Genomic DNA, 19,413 nt, shown 5'->3' with positions numbered 1-19,413 from the left:
CATGTGACTATTTCCTGCCATCTTTTGACATTATTGGAGAGAATGTGTGTGGGATGGAGGAACTAACGATATGAGAATCCTGTGCTCATAACATTTCAAGCTCCAATTTGAAGACATTATGTATGCATTTACTGGGTGTGGGCTTTCAGCATATTACAGGTTTGACCTGTTTGCAGCTTTCATGGCAAGTTTGAGGTCTCTGCCTGCCAGCAGAGGTTTCACAAAGAGAAAACACGTTGTTACATCAACCTAAGCTCACAGCCATTAAAGTTTGCCTAAGAATCTCCTGAGTAGCATTTTATGCCAATGGAGAAAATGGAGCATTTAATAAATGGTGTCAGGACAAAATAGGTGGCTATCTGGAAAAACAATAAAATTGGAAATATATCTCACATCCTGTATCAAAATGAATTCCAGATGGATAAAAGATTTAAATGTTAGGGGGGATAAAAGTATGACTAAAAAAATTATCGCAGGTGGGAGATATTGTATGTTCTTTTATGGTATGCCACTATACTCAGAGCCCAAGAAAGGAAATATTAATGAATTAGACTTTCAATTTTTAAAAATTCTGCCCACCATAAATGAAGTCAAAGACCAATGACAAACCGGGAAATTTTTATTCTAACAGATATGACAAACTAGGTATTCGTTTCCATGATGTACAAAGAGCTTCTACAAATAAATGAGACCAACATCCTTAGAAAAGTGGAAAAATGATATGAGCTTCCAGTTTCCAGAAATGGAAATACAAAGTGCTCTTAAATTGATATTTAAATTCCCTCATAAGAGAAGAAATAAAAATTAAAACTAGACCGCTTTTGTGATTGTCAAAAATTCAGGCTCAATTCAAGCCTCAATTGACCAGGTTACGGGAAACTTGCATATTCGTATATAACTGGTGAAAGTAATTCGGTAATATTTTAATATCAAAACACAAATGCTTATGCTCTTTTTAAAATTTATTTATTTATTTTGAGAGAGAGTGAGTGGGGGAGGGACAGAGAGAGAGAGTGAGAGAGAGAGAATCCCAAGCAGGCTCTGCACTGTCCGCGCAGAGCCTGATGTGGACTTGATCTCACAAACTGTGAGATTATGAGCCAAAATCAAGAGTCGGTCACTTAACCAACTGAGCTACCCAGGTGCCCCTTATGCTCTTTGACCCATCAATCTTACTTCTAGAGAAATGTAATTTTAAAGAGAGTGACTTGGAAAGGATTCACTGAAAAGGTAAAACCTGAAGGAGGTGAAGGAGTGAGCCATGCTAATACCATGGGAGGAACATCCCAGGCAAAATACCAAATGCTAAGGTGAGTTGAGAGAAGGTATGTTATAGAAACAGAAAGAGGACCAGCCTGGCCTGAGTAGAATAAGCAAGGAGGTAGAATATTGGGAGAAATGTCAGAGAAGTGTTAGAGCGGCACACGTAAGGTCTTAAAGGCCATTTTATTAACTTCACCTTTGACTGTAAGGAAATAGGGAAATCACTGGGATATTCTGAGCAGTGGAATGACCTGATGTGACCTACATTTTTAAAAAGATCATTTTAGCTGTTATAATAAGAACAAAGGAGTGGGTTAGAGATCAGCTGGGAGGCTATGGTAAGAGACAAGAGATGACAATAGATTGAACCAAGATGACAACAATATATGTGGGGATAAATGACCAGACTGTGGGTTCTGCTGACAGATTCTATTTGGAGTGGAGAGAAAGAAAGTGTCTAGAATGATTCTAACATTTTTGACCTCAACAACTGGAAAGATGGAGTTGCCATCAAATAAGATGGAGAAGTCTAAAGAGAAGCAGATTTGGAAGGAGGTCAGGTATCAAATTATGGACATGATCAAGTTGAGGTGCTTGTGAGGCACTCAGATGGTTATGTCAAAGAGCTGGCTATATGAATTTGGATTTCTTAGAAGAGATCCAGGCTGAAGCTATAGAGTAGAGACTGGATAGCAGGCACATCTACCAGTTATCAGGAGGGGCAAAGAAAGTGCGAGGAGGAAGCATTGCTTTTGTTTTAGGAGACTAGCCTACAGGTACCACAAGCTACTTAGACTCATATTCCATCAGCAAAATTTTAGTTCCATGGCTGTGGTTAAATGCAAGGAAGCCTGGGAAATGCAGTGTGTATGGTCAGCTCTGTGCTTAGCTACAGTTCTATCATTTTGGAAGAAAGGAGGACGGATTTTAGTAAATAATTAGAACTCTCTGCAAGGGAGTGATTCTAATTACTGACCGAGGCATTTAATGGTAAGTGATGAGGAATGAGAGAATCCAAGGAGAATGAGACATAACCCATAAGCGAATGGTGGTAGAGTCAAGGGACTGTAGATCTCAGCAGAATGACAGGGCTGTTGGAGTCAGGGTCCTAGAGGGAGTAGTGGTGGTACTAGAGGGACACTTGGTGTTGAGAGTAGGAAGGAGGTACTGTTACAGATAATGTCTATGATATGGTTTCATAGTGAGCGATTGGTAAAGGGTGAAAGGCAAAATTATAGGAAGAAGAGGTTAAGGAACTAAAGCCAGGATATTTGAAAGCTGACCAAATGGATATTGAAATTACTTAGAATTATGTTAGGAGTACTACTGGAGAAAGTGACCACGAGTCAACTGCTAATCTCTGAGAAATAAGAGCAAGTGACAATAAGGGACAGTAGGTGGTATATCTAATGACATGAGATTCAAAGCTGGAGATTTGGGGGAAGCAAGGAGCACCCTCACTCTGTCTCTAGGCCAAGGGCATGTAGGATGTGATGGAGATAAGGACCACCACTAGAGAGGGCTACAAGGGAAGGGTTCATCTCCTGGAGAGGTTCGGAATTCAGCTGGAGCAGGACAGTGAAACGGGACCTTCACAGGACAGGCTGAGAATGTGTAGGAATTTTGCTGCTGACAGATTAGGCATTATAGTGAGCACAGGGGATGCATTTTGAGAGTAGGGGAGGGTGGGAGAAGGGAGGAGAATGAGATTAAGAGCTATATGGGGATTGGAGTAAAGGAGGTGACCTGGGAATCCACTGGCTTCTCGCAGTGATGATGTAAACAGGGGTAAAGGGATAATGTGATTAATCCTGATGGTTTCAGGGTAGATAATGTTAGTAAGGCTGTGCATGTTGTGGGGTAGGAAGGACTGAGACCTTTCTAGAAATTCTGAGACCTCCTCTTTGCTCCTGCCACTGCACAGAAAGGCAGGGGAAGGAAGGGTCTCAAGTCCTACAGAGTAAGAAAAACAGCTGTCATTTTAAAGGACTTCCCTCTCCTGAGGAAGAGCAGGGTTCTCCTCAGGCTTCTCTGGATTAAAGCTTCTAATGTTTTCTGGTGGCTCCTCAGCCTCACTTTAGGCCACATGACAACAGGGAAGCCTGCAGGTGAAGCCGCAAAAATGATCACTTCTTTCTCCACATTCCCAGGCTCTATTCATTAAGCTGTGGCAGGAGTCTCAGGTCAGGGGAACTTCCTGTCACATTCCTGTTGCTTAAGAAATCTTCCACTTTCAAATTCGAACTCCAGAACAGAGAGGGTCTCTCCTCTGCCGGTGCAACCTCTCTAGTGCCTCAAACGTATACGTCTCCCCCCACCCCTCGCCACCCACCGTCCCACCCACAGAGTACAGCGGCTGCACACACTTTTCCTAGCCCACAGCAATGGCTACTGACCTCCACGGCCGTGTCTACAAGGTGGTAGGTAGACACAGGAGGATGGGAGCAGTCTGCAATGATGATAATCTTCCAGGAAACAGACTAAATGTGAGTGGTTGAAGTAATAGACAAAATGTACCGAAGGGCTCCACTCAAAAATCCCTTCTCCACCTCTGATACCGCTCAGTCTGTGGGTGTAACATGTTCCTTACTTAAATGACCAATTATATCTTTGATGGTGAGGCAGCAGAAACGCTTTTTAAAAGAAAAGTTTAAATTACCCTTGATATGCAATGAAAATAATATTTCAGGAAAACTCACAGGTAGAAAAACTTTAGCATTTTTCTCGAAGTCTGAGGAAATCAGAAATATTTACCTCCTCTGGATCTCTGAGTGACTCTACAGGAGGAGAATTTAATATCCAGGTCATTTTGTCTCTTTAATTAAAAACAAAAAAGTGTGTGTGTCTATGTGTATGTGTGTGTATAGGGGTGCTTGGGTGGCTCAGTCAGTTAAGCATCTGACTTCAGCTCAGGTCTTGATCTCATGGTTCGTGGGTTCGAGACCTGTGTCAAGCTCTGTGCTGACAGCTCAGAGCCTGGAGCCTGCTTCGGATTCTGTGTCTCCCTCCCTCTCTCTCTGTCCCTCCCCTGCTCACGCTCTGTCTCACTCTCTCTCTCTCTCAAAATATAAACTTTTTTTTTAAGTTACATATATGTGTATTTATAGAACAGCCTGTCAAGTCTGTTCTGTGGTATAACCAAGCCATAATTTGTCATCCATTTTAAGGAATTATAATTCTTTTGAGGCCTTTCCTGGAATATCCCCTAGATTCTTCCTGTTGCATTTCTAGTTTATGAATCAAGCCTTTCATTCATTTATTTATTCAACAAGTATTTCTTAGCAACCATTCTAGCATAGCTTTAATCACTTAGGAGGTTATAAGGGCAGTCCATTCCCAATCCTGTGAGAATTTACAATCTATTTGTAAGAGATTATAGCAAGAGAAAAAGAAAAAGGCAAGAAAGACGAGAGGAAGGACACAGAAAGAAAAATGCATTTAAAGTGGTCAAAATATATGTGTTATCTTAAATTCAGAAAGAAATGTGAAACTCATGAAAAGAAAACTAGAAAACTTTACTGTGGGACATGAAACAAGGCTTGCATAAACAGAGAGACTTGGTAAGGTCTTGAATGAGAAGACAGTATTGGAGCTATATCAAATATGCCCAAATTAATTTAAAATTCAGTACACTTCAATAAATATACTAACCCAGGATTTTATTTTTTTTTTTATTTTTTTCAACGTTTTTTATTTATTTTTGGGACAGAGAGAGACAGAGCATGAACGGGGGAGGGGCAGAGAGAGAGGGAGACACAGAATCGGAAACAGGCTCCAGGCTCGGAGCCATCAGCCCAGAGCCTGACGCGGGGCTCGAACTCACGGACCGCGAGATCGTGACCTGGCTGAAGTCGGACGCTTAACCGACTGCGCCACCCAGGCGCCCCTAACCCAGGATTTTAAAACTTGACAAGTTGGATCATAACAACCTTTGAGAAAGGTAAATATTAGCCAAAATAATTTTGAGATTGAAGGACTGGCCCTTGACAGATATCAAAATATCCTCTAAATCTTTAATAATTACAGAGTATGATAATTAACTGGAAAGGGGGAAAACAAATAGAAGAGAATAGAAAGCCCATTAAAAACAGTTGAGACTTGGTGGAGCCTGGGTGGCTCAGTCAGGTGAGTGTCCAACTTTTGATTTGGGCTCATAGTTCATGGGACTGAGCCCCATGTTGGGCTCCATGCTGATAGCACGGGGCCTGTTTGGGATTCTCTCTCTCACTCTCTCTCTCTGCCCCTCCCCTGCTCACATACTCTCTCTCAAAATAAACAAATAAACATTAAAAAAAAAAAAAAACAACTGAGACTTAATGCTAACTTCCAATAGTTTTTCACATTACTGGACACCAGTCTAATTTATGATGATAGAACACAGTAATTTTTTTCTAGGTTTATTTATTTTGAGAGAGAGAGAGAGAGAGAGAGAGGGAAGGAGCATGAGTGGAGGAGGGGCAGAGAGAGAGGAGAGAGAGAGAATCCCAAGTGGGCTCCAGGCTATCAGCTCAGAGTCTAACACGGGGCTCCATCCCACGAACCGTGCAATAGAGATCATGACCTGAGCTGAAATCAAGAGTTGGACGCTTAACTGACTAAGCCACCCAGATGCCCCCAGAACACAGTGATTTTTAAAATGTAACTTAGATGGAAAAAATTATAATGCTGTGCAAACTTTCTTGCATTCTCATCTTCTTATTTATATTTAATAAAGTTTCTCAGCATTTATGACTATAAAAACAAACAAAAAGCATAAATGAATGTTGAACCTGTCTCATTCTTACAATGAATAATCTTCGTCCGGACGAGTGAATAAAATTGAATCCAGCTCCATTTGTCACCGAGAAAAGCATTTACAACACAATTTAATTTTTTATGTTTAAGAATGACAAATTTATGTTATATTGATAAATTTCGTACTACTAATAATTACACTGATAGAGTATTTTAACATTTAGAGCCTTAATTAACCCATATTTTTTTATGGAGTATAACAATTGAATAATCAAAGATTTTCAAGTATAAAGGTTGTTATACATTAAGTTAAAATCACGTGGGAGAATTGGTGTAGAAATATTAGTTCAGGGATATCAAAGCATGATGAAAAATTTCTGGCTACTTTTTCTGAGTTTATTTATTAATTTTGAGAGAGACAGAGTGAGTGGGGGAGGGGCAGGGAAAGAGGGAGAGAGAGAGAATCCCAAGCAGGCTCTGTGCTGCCTGCACAGAGCCTGATGCAGGGCTCAAACCCCTGAAACTGTGAGATCATTGCCTCAGCTAAAATCAAGGGTCAGACACTTAACCAACTGAGCCACTCAGGCACCCCAAAATTTTTGGCTATTAAAGAAAAGCTGTCACTTTATTAGGACACTTAGATTTAATATGATATATGTTTTTTTTTTTTACACTGATGTAATATGGTTTAGCAACTTTTTTTCCCAAAAAATGAAATGGAGTTATATTTAGCTCTCACTTACACCTTGATTAGAAAATAATTAAGAAGTGTAGCTCAAAGAATAAGCATTTAATTGTGGGAAGGAGGAATGGGAAGCATTTTGGTAGCCAGAGGGTTGCATGAAGGTGTCTTCTTACTAAGTCTTGAAAGAGAAGAAACTGAGGGGAGTCAAGTAAATTTAGAAGAAGCTGACAGAAAGACCCATAGCTAAAAAGGAACAACAGAAATGAAAATTTCAAACCATTCTTTAGGCCTTCATTTCAGAAAATATGTTCCCTGAAACATGAGGTTTCCACAAGATGTCAGTTGCCAGTTGTTCTGCGAAAACAATGAAAACAAATTTTATAGTGATATTTTTCTTTTAAAATACATCTTTTAAAAATCTACATGAGAAGTTACTATATATTGATGTAATTGTTTATGTGATTGTTCTACAATAATATGCCTTGTGGGAGCATAGCAGAGAAGTTAAGAGGACAGATTCCAATACCAGACTGATGAGTTCCGTTTACAGCTCAGCTGTTTACTGGCTGTGTATAGCTACATAGCTTTGTGTATCAGTTTTCTTATCTGTAAAATAGGAATAATAATAATACTTCCCTTGTTGTCACAGACTAGAAGTCTGGAGTTCTCTCTTGTCTAGCAAGAGAGTGGACGCAGAATTGTATACAAGAGAGGGTTAAGTCTGGGAGGAGACAAGAGACCCGAACAGCGTTTTTGTCTCCATATTTACTGAGCTCACAAGATATTACCCACGTGGTGAACGTGAAGAAAACAAGATCTCACACACGTGGTGAACGTGAAGAAAACAATCATAGAGTAATCATTAACTTGTGTGTGAGTAGCAAAGGCTGGGGATGGGGGGAGTGGAGTTTGTGATCAAAGTACAATAGATTATTGGCTTCAGATGGAAAGCGATTTCCTGCAGGTGATATAACAAGTTACTCGTGATCCCATTACAGTACAGTATCTGGCTAGCTAACCTCGGGTGTTTTCACCCTGTGGTGGTGGCTTTCTGCCCTAAGCTTTTTTCTAACCCATTTATGTAAGTAGAACCTATTTCCCCACACCTCATGGGTTGCCAGAGTTAAATGCGATAATACAAGGAAAATGCATAGAACAAAGTCTGGGACACAGAAAGTGGTATGAATGGCCTTGCTATTATTTTTTGTTATTTATTTATTTATTTATTTATTTATTTATTTATTTATTTATTCATTTAGAGGGTGGAGGGAGGCACAGAGAGAGAGAGAGAGAAAGAGAGAATCCCAAGCAGGATCAGCACTGTCAGCGCGGAGCCCAACTTGGGCCTCAGTCTCACCCATCATGAGATCATGACCTGAGCTGAAATCAAGAGTGAGGCCCTGAATGGACTGAGCCACCCAGGTGCCCCTGACCTTGCTATTATTTTTAAGAAATGGTGTGTCAGGACGCCTGGGTGGCTCAGTCGGTTAAGCGTCAGCTTCAGTTCAGATCATGATCTCGTGACCCGTGACTTCACCTTCGGCACTGTGCTGACAGCTCAGAACCTGGAGGCTGCTTTGGGTTCTGTGTGTCTCTCTCTGCCCTTCTCCTGCTCATACTCTGTTTCTCTCTCTCTCTCTCTCTCAAAAATAAATAAACATTAAAAAAAAAAAGAAATGGTGTGTCACATTTAAGGATATCAGAGATGACTTAATATATGAAAAAGGGGCACTTGATCTGCAAATTGGTGCATAATCAGCTTAAATAACTAATAATAGCCATGTTGTATGTTATTATTCATACAACTAATATTAACTTGTTAGTTACTGATTTGTGCTGGTCTATGTGATTTATCTTTTAAAATATTTCATACCTGGAGCACCTAGGTGGCTCAGTCAGTTAAGCGTCTGACTTTGGCTCAGGTCATGATCTCATGGTTTGTGAGTTGGAATCCCCATTCGAGCTCTGTGCTGACAGCTCGGAGCCTGGAGCCTGCTTCTGATTCTGTGTTTCCCTCTCTCTCTGCCCCTCCCCTGCTCATGCTCTGTCTCTCTCTCTCAAAAATAAATAAATGTAAAAAATAAATAAAATGTTTCATACCTTTTATAGTCACTAAAATTAAAAAATTCGTTTCTCTAACTTAAGGTATAAAGTTTAAAGAAAAACATAAAACAAAATTTAATTCCTTCTAGCAATTAATCTGAAATCACATTTTGCTGTCTAGTTTAATCCAAATCACATCTCATTAACTCTTGTCTGAAAGCTTAAGTTTGAGAAAGGCTGGCTTTCACCATAAAATTACTAAATTTGTTAAATAAAATTATGAGATTGTCAAAATACCTGCATTAAGTTTTCTAGTTGGACTCTAGCACTATGTGGCACTATTTTACTGTTAAAGATAACACTAAATGACCATATATAAACATTTTTTTTCAGCTGAATAAATTTAACTATAGACTTGGTCAACACTACTGGTAGGTGCCAATGGATACACATTAACTTTTTTAAGCTACTAGATTTATATTCAATACACTGCAGTAGTAATGCTCTGGTTTTTACCTTGGTAATATACTAAGCAATTGACTAAGAATTTTGCCAGTGATTTCAATACATGTGATTATGTAATGAGTTTTATGAAGTGTTCCATTCACTACAACAATAATTAGCTATCTTTTGATCTTAAATAATTAATGGCATCTCAATTATTCTTGGAAGAAAGAAGGCAGACATAGAATAGCAATTTTTAAACTTTTTGGGGGGTTTGAGAAGTCAAAGAAAATCAGAAAATTATGGACTTCTTCCAGAAAAAAACTGCACATTCTTACAATACATCCTATATAATTTAGGGGATCTGGGTGATATTTCTCAAAGTATCACCCATGAACCATCTGCATCCAAATTTCTTGAGGTTCTAGTTAAAAGCTCAGATTCCTGAGTTACACTGAAGATTTACTGGATTGGAATCTCATAGGATCAAGCCCCAAAATAAGACTTTTAACAATGTCCACAGGTAAATCTACTTAAAAAACTATTTTGGGGGGTGTCTGGGTGGCTCAGTCAGTTAAGCGTCTGACTCTTGGTTTTGGCTCAGGTCATGATCTCATGGTTTGTGAGTCTGAGCCCCACACTGGGCTCTGCACTGACAGCACAGAGTCTACTTGGGATTTCTCTCCCCTCTCTCTGCCCCTCCCTAACTTGCTCTCTCTCAAAAAATAAATAAACATAAAAAATAAACTATTCTTTTAAAGAGTTTGCTTTTAAGTAATCTCCACACTCAGTGTGGGACTCAAACTCACAAATGCTAGCTCAAGAGTCTCATGCTCTACCAACCGAGCCAGCCGGGCACCACAAAAAAATGTCAAAGGAAAAAGCACATACACACACAAGTACATTCATATATATCGTTTTAAAAGTCAAATAGTACTGTAAAGCTTATGATAAAAACCAGCAGTCTTCTACCCCACCCTTCTCCACACCCATTCCCAGCCCTTCAGGTCAACACCCTCAACTTAACTAGTTAGTTTCACTGATAATTTTCCTCCATATCTTTATATGCTTATACCACTATTTTCTTGATTTGCCTGTTGACTTCCTGCCATTGTGAATAAATACTGGAATAGCACTTCCCAACTCCACTTTTCTTCTTCTATGCCCCAATATCGTTATATATAATTTTATTTTTTATATTTTAAAATTTACATCCATCCAAATTAGTTAGCATATAGTGCAACAATGATTTCAGGAGTAGATTCCTTGATGCCCCTTACCCATTTAGCCCATCCCCCCTCCCACAACCCCTCCAGTAACCCTCAGTTTGTTCTCCATATTTATGAGTCTCTTCTGTTTCGTCCCCCTCCCTGTTTTTATATTATTTTTGTTTCCCTTCCCTTATGTTTATTTGTTTTGTGTCTTAAAGTCCTCATATAGGTGAAGTCATATGATTTTTGTCTTTCTCTGACTAATTTCACTTAGCGTAATACCCTCCAGTTGGATCCACGTAGTTGCAAATGGCAAGATTTCATTCTATTTGATTGCCAAGTAATACTCCATTGTGTGTGTGTATGTGTGTGTGTGTGTGTGTGTGTATACACACACACACACACACACACCCCACATCTTTATCCATTCATCCATCGATGGACATTTGGGCTCTTTCCATACTTTGGCTATTGTCGATAGTGCTGCGATAAACATGGGGGGTGCATGTGTCCCTTCGAAACAGCACACCTGTATCCCTTGGATAAATGCCTAGTAGTGCAATTGCTGGGTCGTAAGGTAGTTCTATTTTTAGTTTTTTGAGGAACCTCCATTCTGTTTTCCCGGGTGGCTGCACCAACTTGCATTCCCACCAACAATGCAAAAGAGATCCTCTTTCTCCGCATCCTCACCGACATCTGTTGTTGCCTGAGTTGTTAATGTTAGCCATTCTGACAGGTGTAAGGTGGTATCTCATTGTGGTTCTGATTTGTATTTCCCTGATGATGAGTGATGTTGAGAATTTTTTTATGTGTCAGTTGGCTATCTGGATGTCTTCTTTGGAGAAGTGTCTATTCATGTCTTTTGCCCATTTCTTCACTGGATTATTTGGTTTTTGGGTGTTGAGTTTGATAAGTGTTATATATAATTTTTTGTTAAATCAATAGTCAGTATTACATCATTGAAACTGTATAAATATTGTTCACTGAGCCAAGTAATGCATTGCAATCACACCTCTATTTCTGTATAAGCTATTCCTTTTTCTGAAGTTAGTAATTGCCTCATTTTATCTTTTGTATGGTTTTCCATCTACCTATTGTTAGTTTTTCCTCCTTGTTCCAGTATCTCTGCCATATACTTATTTATACTATGTTCTGTATGCTCAAAAACTTCTATTCCATTTGTCTCAGCTGTTCCTGGAGCCCTCTACCATCCTCCTCATCTCTGGCCTGGTTGTTTCTCAGAGGTCCTGGGACATTCCTTCCTGCCACAACTTTCCCTGCTGCTTTTCTTTCTAGGATCTTCTCCTGTATCTTCCATTTTCATATTTTAATCCCCGATTTTGCTAAAATACATCTTCCAGCTTCTTAAGAAAGAATGGAGGTATAATGTTTGAGACCTTGAATATATGAAAATTTTGTATATTCTACATTACTTGATTTACAGTTTAGTTTTGTGAAGGATTCCAGGCTGAAAACAGTTTTTTCCTCTGAATTGTTAAGGTAGTGCTTTATTGTCTTCTACCATCAAGAGTGGTTAGTTGCGGGGCGCCTGGGTGGCGCAGTCGGTTAAGCGTCCGACTTCAGCCAGGTCACGATCTCGCGGTCTGTGAGTTCGAGCCCCGCGCGCGTCAGGCTCTGGGCTGATGGCTCGGAGCCTGGAGCCTGTTTCTGATTCTGTGTCTCCCTCTCTCTCTGCCCCTCCCCCGTTCATGCTCTGTCTCTCTCTGTCCCAAAAATAAATAAAAAACGTTGAAAAAAAAAAATTAAAAAAAAAAAAAAAGAGTGGTTAGTTGCGATTCCAATGCTATTTGAAGCATTCCATTTTTTGTGATCAGCTTTTTTTCTCTGAAAAGTTTTATAATTCATTTCCTTATCCAAGGTGTTCTGAAATGTAATGATGCTATACCTTGAAGTGGGGTTTTTAAAAAGTGTGTTGTTCCAGGTGGGCCCTATCCGGGAAGTTTTCTTCTATTATTTCTTGGATAATTTGTTCTCCTGTGTTTTCTCTGATCTTTTTTTTTTTTTTCAAGTTTATTTATTATTATTTTTTTTTTAACGTTGATTTATTTTTGAGACAGAGAGAGACAGAGCATGAACGGGGGAGGGTCACAGAGAGAAGGAGACACAGAATCTGAAACAGGCTCCAGGCTCTGAGCTGTCAGCACAGAGCCCGACGCGGGGCTCGAACCCACGGACCGTGAGATCATGACCTGAGCCGAAGTCGGACGCTTAACCGACTGAGCCACCCAGGCGCCCCAAGTTTATTTATTTTTGAAAGAGAGAGTGAATGAGCAGGGGAAGGGCAGAGAGAGAGAGAGATAGAGAAAGAGAGAATCTCAAGCAGACTCCCTGCTGTCAGTGAAGAGCCAGACATGGGGATCAATCCCATGAACCATGAGATCATGACCTGAGCCAAAATCAAGAGTCAGACACTCAACCAATTTAGCCACCTGGTGGGTGCCCTGCTTTTACTTTCTTCATGCTTTTCTTACCATGTTGGAGATATTCATCAAATGTTGTGATTCTTGGGTTGCTATTCATATTTAAGAATGAGACTCTAAAAATTGTATTAGAGGGGCACCTGGGTGGTTCAGTTGGCTGAGCATCTGATGTAGGCTCAGGTCATGATCTCGTGGTTCATGAGTTTGAGCCCCACGTCAAGCTCCCTGCTGTTAGCCTGGAGCCTGCCTTGGATCCTCTGTCCCTGCCCCAACCCGCTCCTCCCCTGCTGTGCTCTCTCTCAAAAATAAATAAACCTTAAAAAGAAAAAAAAAGTAAACATTTCATTAGAAATTCCCTGTGTGAGTACTAACTTGGGAAATTCACAAGTAGATGTTGTAGTAATGAACTAGCATTTTACTGAGCTACCCCAACTGTAAATGTCTGGAGAACTTTTTTTTTTTTTTTTTTTCTGTCACTCTTCTATTTCTCTGGGAACTGAGCATTTCCTTAATGCACCTTTTCTGATCCACTGAGCAAAAGTTGTCTGGCTGGGCAGGGTCATTTTAGAAAGGAAACTGGGGTCTAACTATTTCATATGTAGACTTTCACCTATCCCTCCTATTTTGAGTCTGCATCTGATTTCCCCGTCAGTGACCTACCTGGCAGGTCCCAAATGTTGAGGATTTACAGTCTCTGAGGGGAACTGGCCCTCCCCTTCATTCTTAGGTTTTGAATTCTTCCTCTCTGCTCAATTAATTACTATTCCTTCATCTACTTTCTATCTTCCAAACACGAATCCTTGGCCAAACACTTGTTGCAATCTGTAATTCTCTGTTTTTCCCTCCTCTTATCTTTGTTTTTTGTAGGTGCATACCTTTTTTGTTTCTTTGCTGTCATTTTAGTGGGATTTGAAGAAATGGGGGGTAGAGGCAGAATGCTTATAGACAGATCACAATTGTAAGCAGTACTCCAAAGTGTGTCTTATTCAACACACACTTCAGTGCCACTGGCTAGAACACAGTTGGAATACTGGATGACTGCTAAGTACACGAACTTGATGAATTTATGTAGTATTAATGATTTAAGAAAAACAAACGATGATGTTTATTGAACTTTTGACCTAAGGCAGGGGATCATCAGAACCTAAAATTAAAAATCCCTGTCATACAAAAAATGAATAAGAAAGAAAGAAAGAAAGAAAGAAAAAAGATAGGAAGGAAGAAAGGTCATAAACATGTTAACTGTAGCTATTTTTTTAAGAGATCCTACATTTATTAATTTTTTAAAGTAACCTCTACCCTCAACATAAGGCTCAAACTCACAACCCTATGACCAAGAGTTGAGTGCTCCACTGACTGAGCCAGGCAAGCGCCCCTACTTGTAGCTGTTTCTATCTATATATGGACACAGTATTATATTCATCTTTGTATTTTTATACATCTTCTAAATTTTATGCATTGTGCATCAGTGTATTGAGTGTGAATGAGTGTATGGGAGAAAATTTCAAACAGAGTTGTGAGCTGGAGGAGGGAGCATTCCTGGCAGAGGAGGCCTGGTAAAAGAAATAAAAGTACATTAGTGTGGCTAGAGGATAGCAAGTGAGTGAGAGGGTGATGTGAGATGAATTTGGAGAGAGAGGGAGAGACCTAATAATGTGGAAGGCCACATGAAGAATTTTGGATTTTACTAAGTGCAATGCGAAGCCACTAAAAAGTTTTAATCAAAGAAGTGACAATAAACAATGTGCATGTATATATACTAAAGTAGGCTCCATGAAGGGGGCATGTGGGCGGCTCAGTTGGTTGGGTGTCCAACTTCCGCTCAGGTCATGATCTCATGATTCGTGGGTTCAAGCCCCATGTTAGGCTCTGTGCTGACAGCTCAGAGCCTGGAGCCTGCCTCAGATTCTGTGTCTCCCTCTCTCTCTGCCCATCCCCCTCTCAAATAAATAAATATTAAAAATTTTTTTCTTTTTTTTTTTTAAGTAGGCTCCATGCCCAATGTGGGGCTCGAAGTCACAACCCCAAGATCAAGAGTCACATGCTCTGTCAATCAAGCCAGACAGGCACCTAGAAATAATTCATATTTTTAAATGATCCCTATTGCATGTAGAATAGATTGGAGATGGGGCAAGAAAGTAACCAATTACAACTCTTGCAGACAGGAGATAATGGTGACTTGGACTAGGGTGGTAATGGACAAGGAGAGAAATGGATGTGAGAAATATTTTGAATGATGAGAGAAAGCAAAAGGTTAAGAATGCTTCCTAGGTTTCTGTTGTAAACAAATGTGTGAAAGCAAATTTATGTGTAAAGAAGAAGGCGGCAAGAGACACAGGATTTGGAAAAAAAAATAATTGGGAGTTCAATGTGGGATGCTTGTAAGTTACCCATTGGACACATCAAATAGCTGGTTATCAAGATCTAGAATGGAGGTTAGGATCGGAGGTAAAAGGTTAGGTATTATCTATATATAGATGGCATTTAAAGTCACAGGAATGGATGAGTTTATCTAGGGAGAAGAAAAGTATGCATGAAAAGAATAGAAGACAGAGGAGAAGAGAAGCCTTGAAGAGTTTCATATTTAAAATTTTTTTTTAACGTTTATTTATTTTTGAGACAGAGAGAGACAGAGCATGAACGGGGGAGGGTCAGAGAGAGGGAGACAGAATCTGAAACAGGCTCCAGGCTCTGAATTGTCAGCACAGAGCCCGATGCGGGGCTCGAACTCACGGATCGCAAAATCATGACCTGAGCTGAAGTCGGCCGCTTAACCGACTGAGCCACCCAGGTGCCCCAAGAGTTTCATATTTTAAAGGATAGGGAGAGGAGGACTCTCCTGAAGAGACTGAGGGAGTAACTAGTCAGGTAGTTTAAAACTAGAAGAGGTCTATGGTACCAAAAATGAGGGTTTCAAAAAGGGAGAAAGTGGTCAGTTGAATTTATTGCAAAGAAGACAGGAAAAACGTCCCTTGATTTCGGCACCATGGAGGTCATTGATTGCTATAGTGAGATTATCAAGTGGATTGAGTTCTGCTGTAAATACCAGAGAATCAATTTACAGTGGATTAACCCTTGCAACATCAGAGTCAGTTGGATCCAATTTTAGAGTTTGAGTTTCTTTTCTGAGAGGTTCTAACTATTTATAAGGATGGGTATTTCATGACCTTTATTCTTTCTTAAACTCCTGTTTTTTCCAAAGAACAAAAAGTAAGTGTACTTTAAAAACGGTCTAGCTTGCAATTACCATATGGGTCCACTGAACCCTTTCATAATTTATGGGATCCTACTGATCTTAATTTTCTTTACCTTTAAACATTTTGCTATAACATCATCCAGGAATTATTTCAACATTACTCAACAACTATTCCCAACTATGCTAGAGAAGACAAAAATAATAAGAAAACAATTTGGAATTGCCTAGAAGGTTTATTCAATGGTAAAATAAATCATCACTATTACATCATCCTGCTATTATCTTATTGTATTGTCCAAAGCACTACATCATCTCTTAAGAAGGTATAAAAAAAATCTGGAGACATTATCTTTGTAGTTTTTTATTAAAGCTTTTATTAATCACTGATGAGAATTCAAAAATTTCATTTTTCCCCCATAATGCCAAGGAAAAGAAATTGATAGAGGAAAATACTTCAAATATATTATAAAAATCAGAAAATAATTGCAAAAAGATAAACAAAAGCACTCTAGACTTTAATGATGATGGTGAAATCTATCATATACAAGTGAAATACCAGATGATGAGTCTTTATTTATTTTTTAAAGATTTTGTTTTTGTTTTGTCTTTTAAGTAATCTCTGCACCCAATGTGGGGTTTGAACTTACAACTCTGAGATTAAGGGTTGCATGCTCTACCGACTGACCCAGCCAGGCACCCCTAGATGATGAGTCTTTAGATAATGGTATCCTAAATTTTCTCAAATTCAAGAACTGATAATTCCACGATATATTTTTATTTATTTTTTAAATATCTATTTATTTACTTTTGAGAAAGAGAGAGAGAGAGAGATCAAATGGAGAAGGGACAGAGAGAGAGGGAGACACAGAATCCGAAGCAGGCTCTGTCCGGACTACGAGCTGTCAGCACAGAGCCCGACATGGGGCTCGAACTCACAAACTGCAAAATCATGACCTGAGCTGAAGTTGGAAGCTTACCCAATTGAGCCACCCAGAGGCCCCTCCACAATATATTTTTAAAGATAAAAAGGAAATACGGTATTCTTAACCATTCCACAGGAATGACTTCATTATTCATTATTTTGCAACAAGGACTTGAGCCATCCAAAAAAGATGTGATGTATTCTGTCATCTTTTTTGATGTTTTGCATCATATATACTTGATATAGTTTGCAAGTCAACAACTGCTAAAGGCAATGTATATGCAAAGGTGATTGGAAGGAAATCAAGATGTAGAGAGGAAAAATGCATTGAATTGCTAATTCTTTTTTCCTTTAGTTTTATTGAGATATAATTGACATATATTGTATAAGTTTAAGGAGTCCAATGTGTTTGAGTTGCTAGTTCTAATGTTGTTTATAAATCTAAAAATGAAAATGTTTCACAGCCAAGAAGTAAAGAAGATGGCTATCTTCAATAAAATTGCAAGCCATCAAAAATTTCAAAAGTGTTTTTGTTGATTCAAGTGCAAGAAGAAGCAAAAGTAATAATAAGCTAGTGCATCTGAGATGTATTCTTAATCTGGAGTCAGTACTTATGAGATGATCGTGTTCCTGGTTCAATATGTTATGTTGACTGATCAATAGTTGTATTTAAAGGATATGGCCTGGGGCACCTGGCTGGCTGAGTCAGTGGAGCATGTTGAGTCTTGATCTCAGTGTTGTTTGAGTTCCATGGGCATAGGGATTACTTTAAAAAATAATAATAAAGGACATGGCCCATTTAGGGTAATTTTCCTTTAATTGCAGGAAAATATAGAATAAAAATTTGAATTTACTATGTTTAAATTCTTATTAAACATTTAAAATTGTTTTACTATTCCTTTATTCTTGCTTCTTATAAATGACTTGCAAAATGACTTAAAAATATGAAGTAAAAAGCAGATCCGTTGGTGATGATTGGTGTACTGAGGGTTAAAGAAGCAGGGGTTTATTTGTTTCATATAACAAGCAATAGAGGACACAAAACAGGACCCTCTCTTACAGACTGTTTTTGGCTTCAGATAACAGAAATATCATCTCATCAAATGGGGAAGGTCAGCTCAGGGTAGAGGTATTATGGATCAACAATGTATTAAGGACACAGCTTGCTTCCACCTCTCTGCTCTGCCATCTCCAGAACTGGTTTCATGCCCAGGCTGGTAGCAAGATCAGTAGCATTATATGTCAACACACAACATACACAGGGAGAAAACAACAACAACCCACATCTCTCCTTATAGTTCTCTATTAAGACCAAGAAAACATTCTCCAGGATCACTTTCCTCTGGCTTCTTTCCTTCTTGCCTTCTTGGCTAGAATGGCCTCAAGCGCTCATTCCTGAACCAACACCTTGCAAAAGCAATGAGATTACTCTTAGATCACTTAGACCGAGTTTGGGGATAATGTCAGTTTACCCTGAGGCACGCTGGCCTGGGGGAGGGATGGACACCTGAACAAAACTGGGGTTGCGTTGGGAGGAAGGGGTAACAGATATTAGGTAGGCTACAGTGTACCAGGCAGTCTAACTGTACAATTGAAACTCCTAAAGGAACTTCCAGAACACGCATTAACTGAAGAGAACTGTCACCAGGACTCCGAACAGAATAAGTAATTCAGCTTTTACAATTCCCCCTTTTCCATCTTAAGTGTTACTCTAACATCTCCCAAGAATTCAGGATATTGTTTTACTTCCTCCTCTTGACAGCTGCATACAGGAGCAGCCAGCTGATAGATTTTCTAAGAGGGAGTGAGGGTATAAAGTGAATTAGATGTATGGAATCAGGAGACAAGCTACACAACTGTGCTGGAGACTGGGAGTGGGACAAGCTTCAGGGAAGAGGCAGTGACCAGTGCATGACAGGCAAAAGATGAGGTTTTGAAGAGGCCTTGAAAAGACAAGAAGAGAAATAATGAAACTGGGATAGGAGAGCTGTCTAGAGCTAGCTCCCCAAATTTTGCTGGTTAGGATTTTTGTTTGCTTTTAGAATTCAGAGCAAGAGGTGTGGCCAGAACCAGAATGAGGAAGAATGTGTGTTGAAAGGAAGCAAAGTGAGAAAAGGGGGAGAAGGGAAGCATTTTAGTTCCTTTTTTTCCTCTCCTAACTGAAGTTGGTCCTTAATAGTTTGAGATGCACATACTCCCTTTATAGTTGCCCAGTGAGGATCAAAATTGAGGGCTGGGGCAGGCTGAGCCTGTCTGGGGCAGGCTGATTTTTAAATTGCCTCTTTTGGGTGATGCTGCACATTTGGACTGGGCTGGAATTAAACTAGTCCTTGGAGGTGAGGAACAAGGGACATCATGCCAAATTCCTCTCTAACGTGCAGTTACAAAAGTTGTAGGCTATCAACAGTATGCACTTCAGTTTGGGGAATAAAGGACATTTTCTGAGCAAGGACAGGGTAAGGGAGGGTGGTGAA

The sequence above is a fragment of the Panthera leo genome, chromosome B1 (assembly GCF_018350215.1).
Source record: "Panthera leo isolate Ple1 chromosome B1, P.leo_Ple1_pat1.1, whole genome shotgun sequence".
NCBI lineage: Eukaryota > Metazoa > Chordata > Mammalia > Carnivora > Felidae > Panthera > Panthera leo.
Note: the sequence above shows the minus strand (reverse complement) of the source record.